Consider the following 18,355-nt stretch of genomic DNA (forward strand, 5'->3'; position numbering starts at 1 on the left):
GTTTGTTCGAACGCTGTAGTTAATGTCAAAACAATAAAATAAAATAAAATTATAAGATTACCAAAAATGCGAAACATTTCACGTGAAATATTTCATAGACGTCCGAAGCACCGGGAAGGTAAAGCAGAAATTTATGGGTTTGTTTCCTTAAATTCTAGCAAATTTTTATATTAAATATCTATTGTTTTGATGTAAACAGCTTATTCGAGACCTAAAGAATGCCATTCACTAACATTTTAGTCCAAATTTGTGCGATTCATTAGCAAAAACGAGTGTCCGGAATTTGAAGCAAAAGTGTCCGGATTTCGAATCAACTTTTATCAGTGTCCGGGATTCGAAGCACAACAAGTCATTTTAATTTTCAAATTTTGATGATTTTTTTTTTAGAAAAGACATATTTTGCATGCATTCTCTTAAAACTGACTGTTAATACTACATTCTGATGATATTGCTTCATTTCCAACTTATTACATGATTTTTTGCCAGCTGTAACAAAAATAATATGGTACTAAGTGTCCGGATTTCGAATCATGACGTTAATGAGTTTGTAAAACTTTTATAAAAATCTCTTTTTTCATCAAATCGGGCGTCCAATTTTACAAACTGACGCTTTGACGCTCAATTTTCAAATCATCACCATTCATCACACATTTTTGAATAAAACGTATTGCAAATAAATTCAAACGAATGTTTAAAAATGAGATATCGAAGAATTGACCTCGGCTTTGTGATCGAGAACCCAAATCAACCGTTAGTGTCATATTTAATGCCAATCTAAGTTTATTTTTAAACATACACCAATTTTTACATAATGTGATAACATTTTAATGGTTTAATTTTTCATATTTTTAATAACTGTTCATTTAATAATTTAATGTTTTTTTTATGTCAGTCAATAATATTTATGAATGTTGTCATGTGAAAAAAAAAAAACAAAAAAAATAAATAAATCATGTGAAAATTAGAACACCAGGTTGAGATCAATTGATCAAGTCGAAAACGTTAGTACATTTGAACTAAGACGAAAAATAATGGGACACATTTTGAATTAATGAAATTGTATAGTTCATTGTGATAAAAATGTTAAATGCGGTCAAGGCTTCAAGGATCATAAGTAGGGCTAGTTATTTTTCACGGCAAAAAAATCAAAATTTTGCGGCATGCCAATTACAAAACATTGGAATTTCACGACAATTTCACGGTACTCAAAAAACTGCTCAAAATAAATGCAAAAAATGAGCTCTTTTAGCATAATTCTGTACACAAAATTGTTTTAAAGGTTAGTAGCAGATAGATGACACAAATGATTATTTTGAAAAATAGTGTATTGGATATATTTCCGTCCGTTAAATTTATGATTCAGCAAATTTAATCTAATTTCGTTGAGATAAGAAGTAGTAAAACAAGAGTTTTAAAACTAACAATATATAACACATTATTTGTTTTCCTAGATACAACAATAGAGGAATTCGAGTATTTGAATAAATTTTAGACAAAACTCATAAAAGCAGTTGATATTTGCAGATAATTATGATACATTGCAAATCCTCAACAAATAACTTTTCTTTGTGTTTTCTTTCACTGTAGTGTTTAATAATGTTATTTTACAATCTTTTTGGAATTTTGAGGAATAAATAAATGTTGCTGGAAATGTAGAATCAATTTCTGCGTTTCATACAATATTTTAATGAAAAATATCTTTAAAAAATAGTTCTTAATCTGACAAGCAATTTTTGGTTAGTATGGAAACAACATCCGAAATGCTTGTTAAAAATCTTGTAAAGTATTTGAAATAAAATTAAAAATGCTTAAATATACAGAGAAGCGATTTATCAATGAAATATTTAAAATTTCGCGGCATTTCACGGTGCTTACAAAATTTCACGGCCAGGGGCAAATTTCACGGATTACGCGGCTTCCGCGAAATCGCGAAAAATCACTAGTCCTAATCATAGGATATTAAATTTAAATATTCCTAATTCAGTTCCATTTTGCCCCACTTCTGAAAACCAAGCCTCCTACCTCGTATGTACTTGCATCGCGACAATGTAGAACAGCCGAATGAGTTGATTGGTTACTGATGGGCACCCGCGCCCGTTTGTTGTAGGTGGAGGTTTATGACCATGTCGTACAGCCGTGTTTGGTCGGTCAGTCCACTAGCACTAGCATTCTAGGTGCATCTGGCCCCACCGTCCTCAACGACGACGGGGACACTTTTCACCGCACTCTGGTGTACAAGTGTGTAGTCTGCAGTGAAATCGTGTGAAAGTAAAATGTCCTGCATGTACACCGACTATAGCCGACAAAGGGAGCTGCAACGGCCAAGGACGCTCCGAGGGTACGCTGTGTCACTCACATCAAACTAGGCCCTTTGGGCTCGTCCAGGAACAACGAATTTCTTATTTAAGCTTTTGTCTATTGTGGTCATTAAAATTATTTTATGTTTGATTCTTCAAAAGAATGGACTTAGTAATTTACGACTGACCCTTACCCCATCAATTGGACATCGTCGAGTCGCGTCGCCAACGCTGTCGTTGCAGAACCAAAGCGATTCTCGCCCCAACCTGCACGTTCTAGGTACATGACCGGTAAAACCGAGTTATTAAAATCGCATGAATAATATTCTCCGCGGACTGGCCATTACACCACAGTAAACGTGCTAGTGGAAGTTGGATGACATCCAACGTGAAAGTGATCTACGGGTCGTTCCAAAGTTACGTATCTAGCAAGAAAATCTTTACAGTTGGTAAAGTTTTTAACTCCTTTTTTATTTTTAAATGTTCCTAAGAATTTTCATGATAATTACGTAATTCCTGAACAACCACTCCACACGTTAAGCCCATGGTTTAGTGATTCACCAGTCCTTTCTGACAGAAACACGTGCTTGCCGCCGGTCCCAGTCCCAATTCACCAAGCCACTTTTCCCCCGGCCCTCTCAGAGGTGCCCTCTTGTTCATTCTAAATTTAATCTCACTTTCCGCTGCAATAGCCGCGTCAAGAAAATGAAAAAAAAAAGCTGGAAAATAATAAGCTGACTAAGGCTGCATCGGAGAGCCGGTGGCAGTAAAATTTATTTCCCTCTTTTTTTTTCGCTTTTCATTCACTTTCGACAAATGAGTGAACTTTATGGGCAATTTTCGTTGATCCGTTTTATTTTTATTGCAGCTAGCAGCATCCGAATCTGGACCCCATCTCTCAATTTATTGGTTGCTGTCATGACGGGCAGGAAAAAAACAATGAAAATTCATTTGATGGGATGTGCAATTCGGGTTAAGTGCTCTCTCACTTTTGACGGAGAGGATTTATCATTCGATTATTCCATGGGAGGGGGATTTTTTGACAGCGAATGGATTATTCAATGAAATGAAAGTAGTTGAGCGAGAAAATTGCTTGATGGTGCGGAAGGTCTTTTTCAAACAATAATTTTGAATATTTTTTATAATAAAACACCTAGCTACAAATCAATTTTAAAATGAAAAAAAGTTCTGAGGTCAACCAAAAGTTCTGTTACATCAAATTACACCCATTTCATAATCTGATTACAGCGATAGAATTTCAATGGTAAACATACTTTTTCCAATCCATTGATATGTTTTTTTGATTTTTTTAACTCAACCACATCAATCACTTTAATCAATACCGTCAACATTTACACATCATTTACAACGTTCACACTCACACCCTCTCACACACAAAAAAACGCTATCATAATAAACTCGCATTCACGCACTTGACCTCCAGCCGATTCTATGTGGCTGCTGCTGTCAGTGTCGCCAGTCAGTCTAATGCGGGTGTCATCCATTTGATGTTGGAGGCATTTGTTTAAGGGGGAAAGGTGTATTATAGACATCGAAAATTTTAATGGAACTGGAAGTGCGTGTTTTTGTAATAATTTAACACTAAGAAGCAGAATGCAATATTTATGCTTAAAAAAAAGATATTGTTAATCAATAAGCTCTTAAAATTAACTTATCTATGTTCGATAAAAGAATTAATAAAATTGCTTGAAAAATTGTTAAAGAATTAAAATATTTCGATAAGGTTTGTTTTTTTAACTGCCAATGAAGCAATTAAACAAACTTCTCTTTGATATTCTTTTTCTTAAGAAAGCTGTACTTAATTGGTTTATGTTATTTCAATTCTAATTGGTTTTTTAAAACTTTTATTAATCCTTTTTAACATTTTTAATCTTTCAAAAATTTAAAACATATCCAAAAATTATCAAATAGCTCATAGTTTTAACATGGTTACTTTCTATTTTTACTTTCTACATGTCTTCATAAAAATGGCAGCACTTTTTGATAATTCACTGAAATTTTTAAATTTAATTAAAATTTTCAAAACGTTTAAAAACATTCAAAAATATTAAGTTTTTCATCTGAAAAATCGTCAGATTTTTATTTTTGTTTCTTTTTAAAAAGCAAAATTTTGAAATCGTTCTTCGTCATGCACACGGGAGTCTTAATCCTGAATTTCAGCTAAATCGGTATTTTAATCTCGAGATATCGTGGCACCCGTAAATCAACTCGTTGTTTAGAGAAAAACGCTTACAAAGTTTGACAGTTCGCTTAACGCATGGCAAAATTTATAGGTTAATCGTCTCTTAGTGAGTTCTTTCATGAAATATCTTCATGAAACTTTCAGGAGTGATTTTAAATCAACTTTTTAGTGGATTTAACCATTTTACCGTAATGTAAATTTTTGAGACTTTCTACATGTATGTAACCCCTTAACTAGCCCTCATTTGTCAGGTACAGTCCAGACTCGACGATCCGAAGGCCTTGGAAAAAAAATATTTTAATGGCAACAAAATATATAAAAAAAGAAAAAAAATTGATCGAGATTCGATTATGCGAAGTTCTAAAGTTCCATGCAGTCCATCGGATAATCGAACTTTGAATAATCGACACTTAGGATTATCGATTCTGCACTACCCAAGTAACATTTTTTCCAGGAGTTCTACAAGAGCTCTTCAAGATAGCTACAGCATAGTAGTCTGGACCACGGTAGGATAAAACTCTCTTCAATTACTCTTCCAAACTCCTGAAGAAGTTTTGAAGAGAATTTTATCCTACCGCGGTCCAAACTGCTATGCTGTAGCTATCTTGATGAGCTCTTGTAGAACTCCTGGAAAAAAATGTTACTTGGATATATTTCAGAATCAGAACGGAAACGACGTAGCTAAAATAATAAAATAAAACATTGTACATTTAAACTTTTTCAAAACAAAATCAATCCTTTCTGAAATGCAGAGCTCTTTTGATCACCAAAACCGGAAATGGGTTTTATTTGTATTTTTTGATTTGGCTCAAACTTTGTGGGGCCTTCCTATGACCAAATATGCTATTTTGTGTCATTGGTTCACCCATACAAGTCTCCATACAATTTTGGCAGCTGTCCATACAAAAATGGTATGTAAATATTCAAACAGCTGTAACTTTTGAGTGAATTTTCTGATCAATTTGGTGTCTTCGGCAAAGTTGTAGGTATTGTTGAGAACTTTTGAGAAAAAGATAGGTACACGGAAAAAAAATCCGATTTTTTTATCAACTTTTTTTTCACTAAAACTCAATTTCCCAAAATACGTATTTTTTTTATTTTCGAGATTTTTTTATATCGACGTCGTCGTGCTATCTTGTCGCACCCGCCATTTTAACGTTCCGAGAAAAACGCGTTTTAATGTTTGACCTTGAATATTCAAAAACGAGAGCACGCAATGTAAACAATAACAAACACGTTTTGTTTGGCTCACCATTCTGTGCATTGTCCCAAAGTTTGGTTGAAGTTGGTTGCTGGAGTCCCGAGTTATAATTACAAATGTTTACGGTAGTCTAGCTTGTACGTGCGACAAACGCATCCTGACTTTCCTGGCCTGAAATCCTTTGGCCTTTTGTCGCACTTACATCAATTTTCATGGAGTGACAAGATAGCACGACAAGATTGAAACTACTTTCATATGTAAAGTGACAAAAATGCACGGAGTTTTTTCGGTTTTTGTTGAATATCTCAGGATTGAAATCGAATTTTGGGGATCTGTGAAGGTCAAAAGGTGAGGCATTGTGAGCTGCACAAAATGGCGTTCTTAACTCAATTTGGCCCAAAATGCACGTACGACAAGTTAGCACGATGGCGACGATATGTTTTAGGGGACAAAAATCCGCAACTTTTGAGCCATAGAGAAACATGGTCAAAAAATCTGCCGCCGAGTTATGAATTTTTGAAAAAATAGTGATTTTTGGAAAAAATCGAAGTTTTATGCAAAAACAAGTTTGACATTACTTTTTAATGCAAAATTGAATTTGCAATCGAAATGTACTTTACATATGTTTTGATAAAGGGCTCCATTTTCAAGATATAGCCACCGAAAGTTTTATTTTAGCGAAATATTTGCAGTTTTTCAATTTTTAAAAATAGTGACCATGAGTGACCATTTCTAATTTTTTTTTTTAAAGTTCAGAAAATTTGCTATAAAATTGTCTAAGAGACATTGAAGATTGGACCTCTGGTTGCTGAGATACAGCGGCTTAAAGAAAAAGAAACACGAAAATTGAAGTTTTATTAATCTCACCCAAACAGCCCACCATTTTCTAATTACGATATCTCAGCAATTAGTGGTTCGATTTTCAATTTTAACACATGAAACTTTCGTGAAATTTTCCGATCTTTTCGAAAAAAATATTTTGAAAAATTTTCAATCAGGACTAGCATTTTAAATGGGCGTAATATTCAATATTTGTCCCTTTTAAAATGTTATTTTTGATTTTAAAATTTTCAAAATATTTTTTTCGAAAAGATCGGAAAATTTCACGAATAATTCATATATTAACATTGAAAATCGGACCATTAATTGGTGAGTTATCGTCATTACAAAAAGGTGGGTTGTTTTGGTGAGATTTAGAAAACTTCAATTTTCGTGTTTCTTTTCTTAAAGCGGCTCTATCTCAGCAACCCGAGGTCCATTCTTCAATGTCTCTTAGACAATTTTATAGCAAATTTTCTGAACCTTTCAACAAAAATTTTTAGAAATGGTCACTCATGGTCACTATTTTAAAAATTGAAAAACTGCAAATATTTCGCTAAAATAAAACTTTCGGTGGCTATATCTAGAAAACGAAGCCCTTTATCAAAACATATGTAAAGTACTTTTCGATTGCAAATTCAATTTTGCATTAAAAAGTAATGTCAAACTTGTTTTTGCATAAAGCTTCGATTTTTTTTCCAAAAATCACTATTTTTTCAAAAATTCATAACTCGGCGGCAGATTTTTTGACCATGTTTCTCTATGGCTCAAAAGTTGCGGATTTTTGTCCCCTAAAACATATCAAAAAATCTCGAAAATCAAAAAATACGTATTTTGGGAAATTGAGTTTTAGTTAAAAAAAAATGCTGATAAAAAAATCTGCAAATATTTTTTTCCGTGTACCTATTTTTTCTCAAAATTCCTCAACAATACCAACAACTTTGCCGAAGACACCAAATTGATCAGAAAGTTCACTCACAAGTTACAGCTGTTTAAATATTTACTTACCATTTTTGTATGGACAGCAGCCAAAATTGCATGGAGACTTGTATGGGTGAACCAATGACGCAAAATAGCTTATTTGGTCATAGGGAAGGCCCCCACAAAGTTTGAGTCAAATAAAAAAATACAAAAAATAAAAAAATAGTCGAAATCGGCCGATTTCGTAGAGAGTTGCTCACGTAGTAAAAAAGCAGGAAATTTAACAAAAATAATAAAATAAATTCACTAAAAACTTTCTACACAATGATTCCACGTCAAACCAGCAGGATCCAGATTATAAGTAATCCAATTTGGCATACATTTGGTATGAGAGTTCCTTTTTCAAAGAAATTAGACATGAAAAAAAAGAAAGATTAGTAGGGCATTAGTAATAAAAATACTAAACAATGGAAACTTTGTTTGTTGATTTGAAGGAAATCTCGGTTGAAAATATGTTTCTATGTTTTTACAGGGCATTTTCAAAATGGTAGAAATCCGGTATGTCAATCGGACTTAAAGTACCAAGCTTCTCCATCGAAATTAGTTTCCAGTACGTTTTGCTGGGGACGCATGGTGCTTTTTGTTCAATTTATGTACCGAACCGTGCTATTGGGTAAATCGTTAAAAACGCATTTTAACCCTCTAGTATTGATAGGATAACCCTAATCACCGAAAAAAGCTAGGCAAATTTGAACCCCTTTTTTAACAATTGTATTTTTGTAACCACAAGGATTGGACTTAGTTAATATGGAGACTTTTATGTAAAATTTTCTGAAGTATCAATTCAGACAACTTTTCAAAAAACAGGTTTGGGTAATTCTCCGCCAACTCACACAGCAGTTGCCCCGACCCCTCTTCGATTTGCGTGAAACTTTGTCCTAAGAGGTAACTTTTGTCCCTGATCACGAATCCGAGGTCCGTATTTTTATATCTCGTGACGGAGGGGCGGCGCGAAACATGCGAAAAAAGAGGTATTTTTCAATAATTTGTAGCCTGAAACGGTGATGAGATAGAAATTTGGTATTTGGACTTTTATGTAAAATTAGACGCCCTTAAAGGCGTTCTCATAATTCGGAAAAAACGTATTTTTCATCACCCTTCTCAAATGTCATTATCGAGAGCAATTGGCTCCATATACACAAAAAAGACTTATATAACCTATGATTGCATGTCTATAAAGTTTCATTGAAATCTGAGAGGGTCGAGAAAAAAAGATGGTATTGCTTATAAATGGTATTCAGAAAATTTCAAAGCCATTCTACAAAACGGAACGAAAGATTAATTTTTAAAATTTTACCCTTTATCAGCTAACAACAATTTGTCAGTTTCCCCTAAAACATCATATTTCAAAGCACTAAAACAGCCTACATTTTCCGCCAAGTGCTGCTCGCGTGACAGCTACAACGCAGCGTCACTGTCATCTTGCTATTCATCAGCCAAAGTTAATAGAATTGTTGGCCCCCGATGTTGATATCGATAATGTAGGAGGAGTGGGGGTGGGGGGAGACTATAGCTGCAATATAAAATTTATCACAATTTAAGCGATAAGATTAATGGAGGGCGTGTATAAGTCTCGATTGCAGGAATTGCTCTAAAATGGAAAGAATTTATAAAACAATACAGTAAAATTGTGCCACATAACCTAAAATTCTAGTCAATATTTCCAAACATTGCAACGTATAAGAATATTTATCGAAATGTGTGTAAGTGTAATACTCTTCCAGAACACCGCAGAAAAAAAAACCCAAAAATGAAATCATTTATCCCAACCCTCATCACAGTCGGAAAACGCCACGTTCCACATCGCCAAATTCCACCATAAATTTAAGTTTACGTCATCAAAAAGTATAACATTTCAACCCCGCGCAGAGTTACAAAAAAAAATCGTAACGGAGTTATCCATATTTTCGACACGCTCCAGCCAGACTAACTGGCCGTATAGAACAACGATTCACGGACAAGCAGAGCATGTATGCACTCTGAACGGAAAAAGCGATCATCATTATCGTAAAACTTTGCCCTGGTTCTCAGGGCAAGCAATCCTTTTCGAAAAAAGCGTGGGATGAAGGGAAGTCATCCGTTGAATTCTTCTTTTTTCATCCCTTAACCCATCCACTAGAGTGAGGGTAGTGTGCGTTTAGATAAAGGATTTCTTGAGTAGACTTTAAAAGAATTTAAAATTCTTTCAGCAATTTTGAAACTCTTGATGAATTACTTTAAAAATGATCTCTTTTTCAGAATTTTCATTTTTGAATCACCCTAACACTACACAGAAAAAAATATGTGAATTTACTCGACAGGTAAAAAATGAATTACATGTAAACTCAGTTGATGTAAACGTGAGATTCGACGTAAACGGTTGAATCACACGTAAAATCATGTTATTACGTATGATTTGTTGCAAATTTACATCAAATTGCATTTAAATTTAAATGTTTAATGACGTGCAAAAGTGTTACATCCTAAATGATGTAACATTCGGAAATATTTTTTGTGTGTAGGAAAACTGGATGTGTTACTCTTCCATAAAATGAGGACTTTACTGCCAATTCCTGACCGAGACGTGGTGTGTGGCCTTTGTCGATGTTCTCCAATTCTAGGGAACGTCCCCCTTCAAACCGATATGCCGAGAAGGACGATACACCGAAAAAGGGATGCTGTAAACGAATTTTGGTGGATTTTCGAATCTGCAGCTCTGCACTCGACAGCAAATGGATATAGGTTCATATTTTGCGAGTATTTTATTCCATTTTCTACGAAATTATAGTTTCGACTGCTGCAGTTGCAGGTGGTTGGATGTGGGCTGCTGCTAACCTTATCGTGTCAAATTATCCCGAAAAACTAACTTAATCCACCTATGTGGTTGGTGCCTTCCTCACTCTTTTCCAACAATGGGTGATATGCGATATGATGGGTTTGGACACAAATTTCGTCTAATTTCGTTATGTTCCGGAATACAAAAAAAAAGAAACATATCACTCAAGCGCTCATAAGTTGCATCATAAGTGGTCAGAACTCGAGATAGGGTTGCCAGATCTTCAATGTTTTAGACTCGGCCTTTCAATTACCTTACCAACGATGGGTCGGATGATGGATCCGGACATTGTTTACATACATTTAAGTGAGATCCGGCTACAAAAAAAGTGCATAAATATCACTTAAGTGGTCAGAACTCGAGACAGGGTTGCCAGATCTTCAATGTTTTAGACTCCTTGAAAAGGTCTTTCGATTACCCAACCAACGATGGGTCGGAAGATGGATCCGGACATTGTTTACATACATTTAAGTGAGATCCGGCTACAAAAAAAAGTGCATAAATATCACTTAAGTGGTCAGAACTCGAGACAGGGTTGCCAGATCTTCAATGTTTTAAGCTCGTTGGAAAGGTCTTTTGACTACCTAACCAACGATGGGTCGGAAGATGGATCCGGACATTGTTTACATACATTTAAGTGAGATCCGGCTACAAAAAAGTGCATAAATCGCACTTAAGTGGTCAGAACTCGAGACAAGGTTGCCAGATATTCAATATTTTAGACTCTTTGAAAAGGTCTTTCGATTACCCAACCAACGATGGGTCGGATGATGGATCCGGACATTGTTTACATACATTTAAGTGAGATCCGGCTACAAAAAAAGTGCATAAATATCACTTAAGTGGTCAGAACTCGAGACAGGGTTGCCAGATTAGCAAGGTTGTAGACTCGTTGGAAAGGTCTTTCGATTACCTTACCTACGATGGGTCGGATGATGGATCCGGACATTGTTTACATACATTTAAGTGAGTTCCAGCTACAAAAAAGTACATAAATATCACTTAAGTGATTATAACTCGAGACAGGGTTGCCAGATCTTCAATGTTTTATACTCGTTGGAAAGGTCAATTACCTAACTAACGATGGGTCGGATGATGATGTTTGGTTCAGTTTACTGCCATTTATTCAACTTCTGAAAATATGCGAAAACACATTTTTATACATAACTTTTGAACTACTTATCGAAACTTCAAACAATTCAATAGCACCGTATGGGACCCTAAACCAAGTCGAATGCGACTGGTTTGGTCAAAATCGGTTCAGCCAGTGCTGAGAAAACTGCGTGACATTATTGGTCACATACACACACACATACACACACACATACACACACACATACACACAGACATTTGTTCAGTTTTCAATTCTGAGTCGATATGTATACATCAAGGTGGGTTTTCGAGCTTAAAATAAAGAGTTCAATTTTGGAGCAGGATTATAGCCTTACCTCAGTGAGGAAGGCAAAACGATACCAGCACGTGATATGAGTTGAAAATTGCATTTCGAAATGGGTTTGATGTGTAAAGTTTGTTAGTTATGTGTCAGTTGGGAGGAAAGGCACACGATGCGATGCTGTCGATCGCAAACAGACTGCCACGTATAGAATAAAATATGCAGTGAAACACATTTTTTTTCTTGAAGTATGTAAAATGTGTTGCACACCTGATGTTTAACTGACATTCAAATCCATCACAATTACTGCACAGTGAAAAATGAGCACACAAAAAGCTGAGACAAACCTTATTCTAATGCCGAGCAATTAATAAATCCGATAGTTACATAAATCTCCAACAATAAATCTCTCGTCTATTTTCAACAAATTATCGATTTCCAATCCAAAGAACCCACTTTTCAACCTTTTAAATCGTGCTTCTGAACCCCACCACCAGAAACGAGCGATAATTCTTGCTAAATTCATCATTCCAGAGAAGCTTTCCAGGCGTTCCGACGGAAGAAGATCAAGAAAAAAGGGTCCAACCCCGCCGCCGTCCCGGTCCGATAACAAAGTGACATTAACCCATTTTCTGTCCGCTTTTCCATTCCGGGTCTTATCGAGCTTTCGACGTATTTTGAAGCGCCACCATCTTTTGCAAACCGCCCCCGGGGGGTCGTCCATCGTTCGAGAGGGAAGATTTGTTAAGTTTTATCTGGTCTTCCTTTTTTCCAGCCACCCTCATTATTCTAAACTGGGACTACAAAAAATGAGATATAGCTTTTTGGCTTGTTTTTGGGATTTTGCTCTTTTGTTTTAAAAAGTTTCTCAGCAAGAATTTAATCAATTTCAAGTCCTCTTTTCACACAGCGTCACTAAAACAGGTTAAACAAATGTCCCCGCATACAAAACCAAACCCCCAGAACAAGATGTGAAACTTTTGATAAGACAAATATGCGCGTCTGCTTGTGACAAGGTCGAGCCGGAAAATAACAAACTTTGACTCAATTCTGGAACAGCCCCGCATATGGCGCTGCTGGAACGGGAACATGCCAGACTGGCGGACGTCCTCTCGTATGTAATACGATACGTGTGATTCCAATCACGTCGATATCTCGGGTGCCCAGGGCACTCCCTAATGGGATAATCCCTCAAAGGGGAAGGAGGATGGAGGTGGTGGCGCTCCAATGGATTTGATGGAGTGTGTTTTGCGGTGAGGTATTTGAACTTTGGAAAAAATGAGTGTTCTAGCACATTTCCGCAAATGTGTTTGAATAGAGTGAAAGTTTGAAAATGGATTAAGGTTCTGCAAAATCGAACATAATTTGGTTGAGAATTAAACGAATATCGGAATTGAAAATACTAACAAAAAATATAAATATTAAGTCTAAAAAATGCTTCATTTGATTGTATAAATTTGTACCTACTTGAAAACGGCTATAAAAAAAAGTAAAACATGTACTTTTCGATAGCAAATTCGATTTTGCGTTAAAATTGATTTTTTACCAGCTTTTCGATATTGTTTCCAAAAATAATATCTAGATAGTTCTCCGCCAACTCACACAGCAATTGCCCCGACCCCTCTTCGATTTACGTGAAACTTTGGCCTTATGGGTAACTTTTGTCCCTGATCACGAATCCGAGGTCCGTTTTTTCATATCTCGTGACGGAGGGGCGGTACGACCCCTTTCATTTTTGAACTTGAGAAAAAAATAAGTGTTTTTCAAAAATTTGCAGTCTGAAACGGTGATGAGATAGAAATTTAGTACAAAGAGATTTTTATGTAAAATTGGACACCCAATTATATGGCGTACTCAGAATGCCGAAAAAAACGTATTTTTCGAGTTATTTTTAGCTCAAACTTTGTGAGGGCCTTTCCTGACACCATAGAAGCCATTTTGTGTCATTGGTTCACCCATACAAATCTTCATACAATTTTTGCAGCTGTTCATACAAAACTAGTACGTAAATATTCGAAAATCTGAACCTTTTCAATGAATTTTACGTTTTATTATATTTTTGAAGAAATATGGACCAACATTTTGCCGACGAGTTATGATTTTTTTAAATAGTGATTTTAGCAAAAATAATAAATTTGTGCTTACATTTTTTTGATCTATTTTTTATGTGAAATCGAGTTTGCAATCGAAAAGTACTTAACATTTTTTTTATAACTGCACCGTTTTCAAAGTAAAACTATTCAAGGTTAAATTATAACTAGGGTTAGTGAATTTTCACGATTTCGCGGACTGCGTGAAATTCGTGAAATTTGAAGATTCCCGCGAAATTCCGTGAAATTTTCTCAAATCAATTCATTAAAAAAATAACATAATCAATATTTCATTCATAAAAGACTTTTTTAGTAAATTTAATTAGTTTTCAATTGAAAAATGTCATAAGAACCATTTGAAAAATTGTTTGCAAAATCTACATTAACATGAAATTGATAAAACACTTACCAAGAAGTGAATGCTGCGAAAACTTAAATGATGTTAATAAAAATCAGTCAAAGAAAAAAAATATTCCCGCAATTTTTTTTATAAACTCTGCATTTTTCAAACGAAACTTATTTAATTTGATTGAACAAGTGTTTTGTGATATTTTGTTTAAGATTCTTCAAATTTATTTTTTAATTTTATTGATTTTTTTAGAAAGCAATTAAAAGCAAACATTCTTGTAAAAGTAACATTCAGTGAAAAAAGTTGTCTTATCCTTTTCTTCCGGTCAATGATTTAACGGAGGAGCAAAAAAATAGATTGAAAATTTGAAATTCATTAGAGTAAAGAAAAATATTGAGAATATAGATTGCTATTTACTTGATACTCTAAAAAATATTTTATCAATTTTGCTTAGGAAACTAACATTTTTATTAGCCTTTATAACAATTTAGTTATTATTTAATTTGAGAAATTTTATGTTTCAAAATTTAAAAAGAAATAAAAAGACTCATGCTTGGTTATTCAAAATTAAATTATTATTTATTAGTTAGTTTTTTTTATCTTTAAAGTCAACTTTAAGACAATTTCACCTGTTTAATTTTCACGATATTTAAATATTTGGGTGAATGGCCCGTGGAAATTGAAAAAAAATGTTTGCTTTCTGTTCGGATTTGAAATGAAATTTTGAAGATTTAGTTACAGATAAAATTATTTTTGCCTATCGATTTTAAATTTTGTTTTTGAAAAGTGAAATGAAAATTCTAAAAATATTTCCAACTGGGCAAAATGTCACAATAAAAGTTAATAATATAACAATATAACATGTTTTGTTGAATTTGGCTTTGATATGAAATTCAATAAAATGTAAAGGATAAAATAGTAGCAAATCAGCGAAAACTGTTTAGCGATATTAGTCAAACATTAAAAAGCAGCTCAATAAATGACAATACGCATGCTCTAGATATAGAGCCCATCCATAAACCAAATGGACTTTTTTAAATTACTAAAAGTTTTTTAAGTGTCACGTTGAACGTTAAGACTGTTTAAGTTTATTGAAAACATTATAAAATAAAGCAAAAAGTAGTTTCCGTAAGTTTAGCTTATGATTTTGATAGTTATTTTAACAGATTTCACTTTCCGCGAAATTTCCGTAAAATTTGGTGTTTTGAAATTAAGGTCCCCGTGAAATTTGCAATTTTTGAGCGTGAAAAATCACCAAGCCTAATTATAGCCAAAATAAAACCATTCAATTTAAATTTTGTTCGAAAAGTTCCGTCTTTTTTTTTTTTTTTTTGGCTTTCTTACTTAAGAAAGATATAGGTTTTTCTTTATGGCTGGACATCATTTTCATCTTTGTAAATATTACGATTCAGCATGAATTTTCATCGAGAAAAATCGGCAAAAAATCACACGGCATCGATTTTTGACGCTCTATCGATTCACCTTGACAGAACTCGTCTATCTTCAACCCTCAATTTTTTAGATTTCGTGAAGTTCGAGTAATGTCCGTGTGTGGTAATTTTTTTTGCAAATTTTTGTGTCGCAAAGTCTTCGGCTCCCCTATTTATCATTTTGATTGTTCCAAGTGCATTTGAAAGCTGGTGTGCTGAACCCGGGTCATTTTGAGGCCTGTCATAGAAATATCCTTCTGTTTTTGGATGTGGCCAGACTTTTCAACAAATTCATATCACCCCAGGTGGAATTAAATCGGTTTTTTTAAAAGTGTAGATGATTGTCGATTCCTGAACATATTTTTTCAAAGAGTTCCGAAAATTTCCTACAATTTCGTCTAAGAAAGGGGCGTAAGGGCGTAATATTGAATGTTTGGCATTTTTAAATGGTAAGTCTTGATTTAAAAAAATCAAAATATTTTTTTCGACCGGATCGGAAATTTCACGAATGTTTTATTTTTCAACATCGAAAGTCGGACCATTAGTTGCTGAGATATCGACATTAGAAATGGGAGGGTTATTTGGGTGAGACTTAGAAGATTTCAACTTTCCTGTTTCTTTTTCTTGAAGCTACTGTATCTCAACAACCAGAGGTAAATAAAAAATGAGGTAAAACATTTTAAGTACAAGATTTCAGTATTTTAACAAAAATCACCATTTAAAAAAATTATAACTCGTAGGCAAAATGTTGGTCCGTACTTATTAATGGCTTCAGAATAGCCTTATCAATACCTACAACTTTGCCGAAAATAACAAATCAATCACAAAAATTTCTTGAAAGCTTACAGATTTCGAATATTTACGTACCATTTTTGTATGGACAGCTGCCAAAATTGTTACTCTGTTGCTTGATATCCGTTTTTTTCTGACCGATTTCACAAAAAATGTCTACTTTACCTCAAATCACCAGTGACAAAGAAAATATTGCCCCGAAGCAGACGAGAAGCCACTAAAGTGTGCGAGATTTTCCCACGGGATGACTTTTCCTTCTTACTTTGTGCGGGGTGAAAATGTGACAATGTCGAATGTGGTGGTGGCTCTTTGATTGGCAATTTTACTTCGGGGGTGGAATTCTTGGTATGATTGCGGGGCTTCTGATTTATGGCGGCAACATTGTGCGAATTATTGGCAATATGAGATTTATCTGTGACGGGGTCGGTCTGAATGTTGTCACTGAAATCGATGGTATCAACTGCTGTTTTTTTAATTTGATTTTCCTTTTATTCATTTACAAAACTTATCCTTCAAGCTTAATTTTCAATCGAATGTAAATTTATGAATTCTTCATGCGTAAAGTTTTCTCCCTTCTTCCACCCATTACTTTGGAACAAATTTTCCCAACATGAAATTGGAGCGGTTTCGATTCGATGAAAATCGATGCCGATGCCAGCAAGAATATAGGCTTCCAATAAATCCTTTTTTCCCTTGCGTGCGGCAGCTACTCTCGCGTAGGAAGGTAACTCAATTTTCCGGGTTCTTGAAATGCACGCAATAGATAGATTGACGACAAAATTGAGGATGGGATTGTTTTTCTATTTGATGTATTCCGAGAAGCAATTTAAAGTTGTTTCTTGGATGAGTTGGAGCTTGATTTCTTAGAAGTGGCATAATTTTAACATTTTTTTAAAAAACTGATTTAAATTTGTTTTCCCGGCTGAATAAAAAGAAAAAATCACAACCGGCTCCCCGAAGCAGATTTCCGGCTTATCCTTCCGGTGGGATTATTCCGCGCTGAACCAAATTGATCCAGTACCTGCGGATCGCCGAAATTTAATCCGATAAATGTGCACGGCCCCCTAACTTCCGAAAAATTGAAGGCGTCATAAATTAGAATTGATGATGGGTTTGGGGAAAATGTGCCTACCTCATCCGGCAAATCCTCAAACAGCTTATGACGAACATATTTTTTTCATGTTTTGCAAGGTTTATTCTTCGCGCAAAAAATCGTAATCGATATTGGCACGAGGCCTAATGAAGGTAAAATGAGAATCTACGGGGGAAATAAAACCGATCGAACGAATACGTTTGAAATTTCAGTACTGCTTGAAATCGTCCTAATTTTCGAGCAAATTTTCAACGAAACTCAAATCCTCTTAAAGATATCACTTTTCCAACGTTTTCCCACGATCCCAGAAAAGTCATTTTCACGTTTCCCCCCGCTTTCCGCCACTGCCTGCAAGCCCTTACTGTGATTAAGCCAAAAACCAATATTTTCCTTCCAAGCCGCACGGCCAAAACACAAACATGCTCTCCGGCGGAAAATCAAGACCTCAACCGGAAACTTGAACAAGACTTCTACCCACCCTCACCACCTCCAACTACCCACTTTTAAACCGCGAGCCAAAGCGTAATCACCCGCAATGGGGTTGATGCTCACTTTTTTTTCTTCTCTGGAAAAACAAAAATCTTACCGCAACTTGACTTGGGTCTCTCTGCGTCTGAATTTGTGGAATGGCCTGCGGCCACAAAATCAGTTTGTCCCTGCCACCAACGCAAACGACACCACCGAATGAAACCCCTGGCGCAAAACAGCTCTCGGAAGGACGCTCGCTCTTTGGTGGTGGTGTGGGATTTTTTGAGAAGGACTTGAAGAGGCTGGGGTTGCTATTTTGGAAGCAGGTTGTTTTTCAAACTTGATGCGAACGGCACGTGACGAATACGATTGCGATTTGACTGGAATAATGTTTGGAAAAGGGATTTTGACGATGTTAGTTTAT

The 18,355-nt window shown here is 35.0% G+C and overlaps 1 protein-coding gene across 5 annotated transcripts in view; it reads right to left on the reverse strand.

Moving 5' to 3' along the window:
• The window catches only part of LOC6034691 (serine/threonine-protein phosphatase rdgC), a 127,284-nt gene that overhangs the window by 97,574 nt on the left and 11,355 nt on the right, over nucleotides 1–18,355 (reverse strand). Inside the window, exon 2 of one of the 5 annotated variants that reach the window (XM_038253559.1) lies at nucleotides 18,050–18,311. The exons of the other annotated variants lie outside the window; for them this stretch is intronic. The gene's annotated coding sequence lies outside the window, so the exon portion shown is untranslated. The remainder of the gene's footprint in view (nucleotides 1–18,049; nucleotides 18,312–18,355) is intronic. 5 annotated transcript variants of the gene reach the window in all.

This window comes from Culex quinquefasciatus, chromosome 2, assembly GCF_015732765.1.
Source record: "Culex quinquefasciatus strain JHB chromosome 2, VPISU_Cqui_1.0_pri_paternal, whole genome shotgun sequence".
NCBI classification, from domain to species: domain Eukaryota; kingdom Metazoa; phylum Arthropoda; class Insecta; order Diptera; family Culicidae; genus Culex; species Culex quinquefasciatus.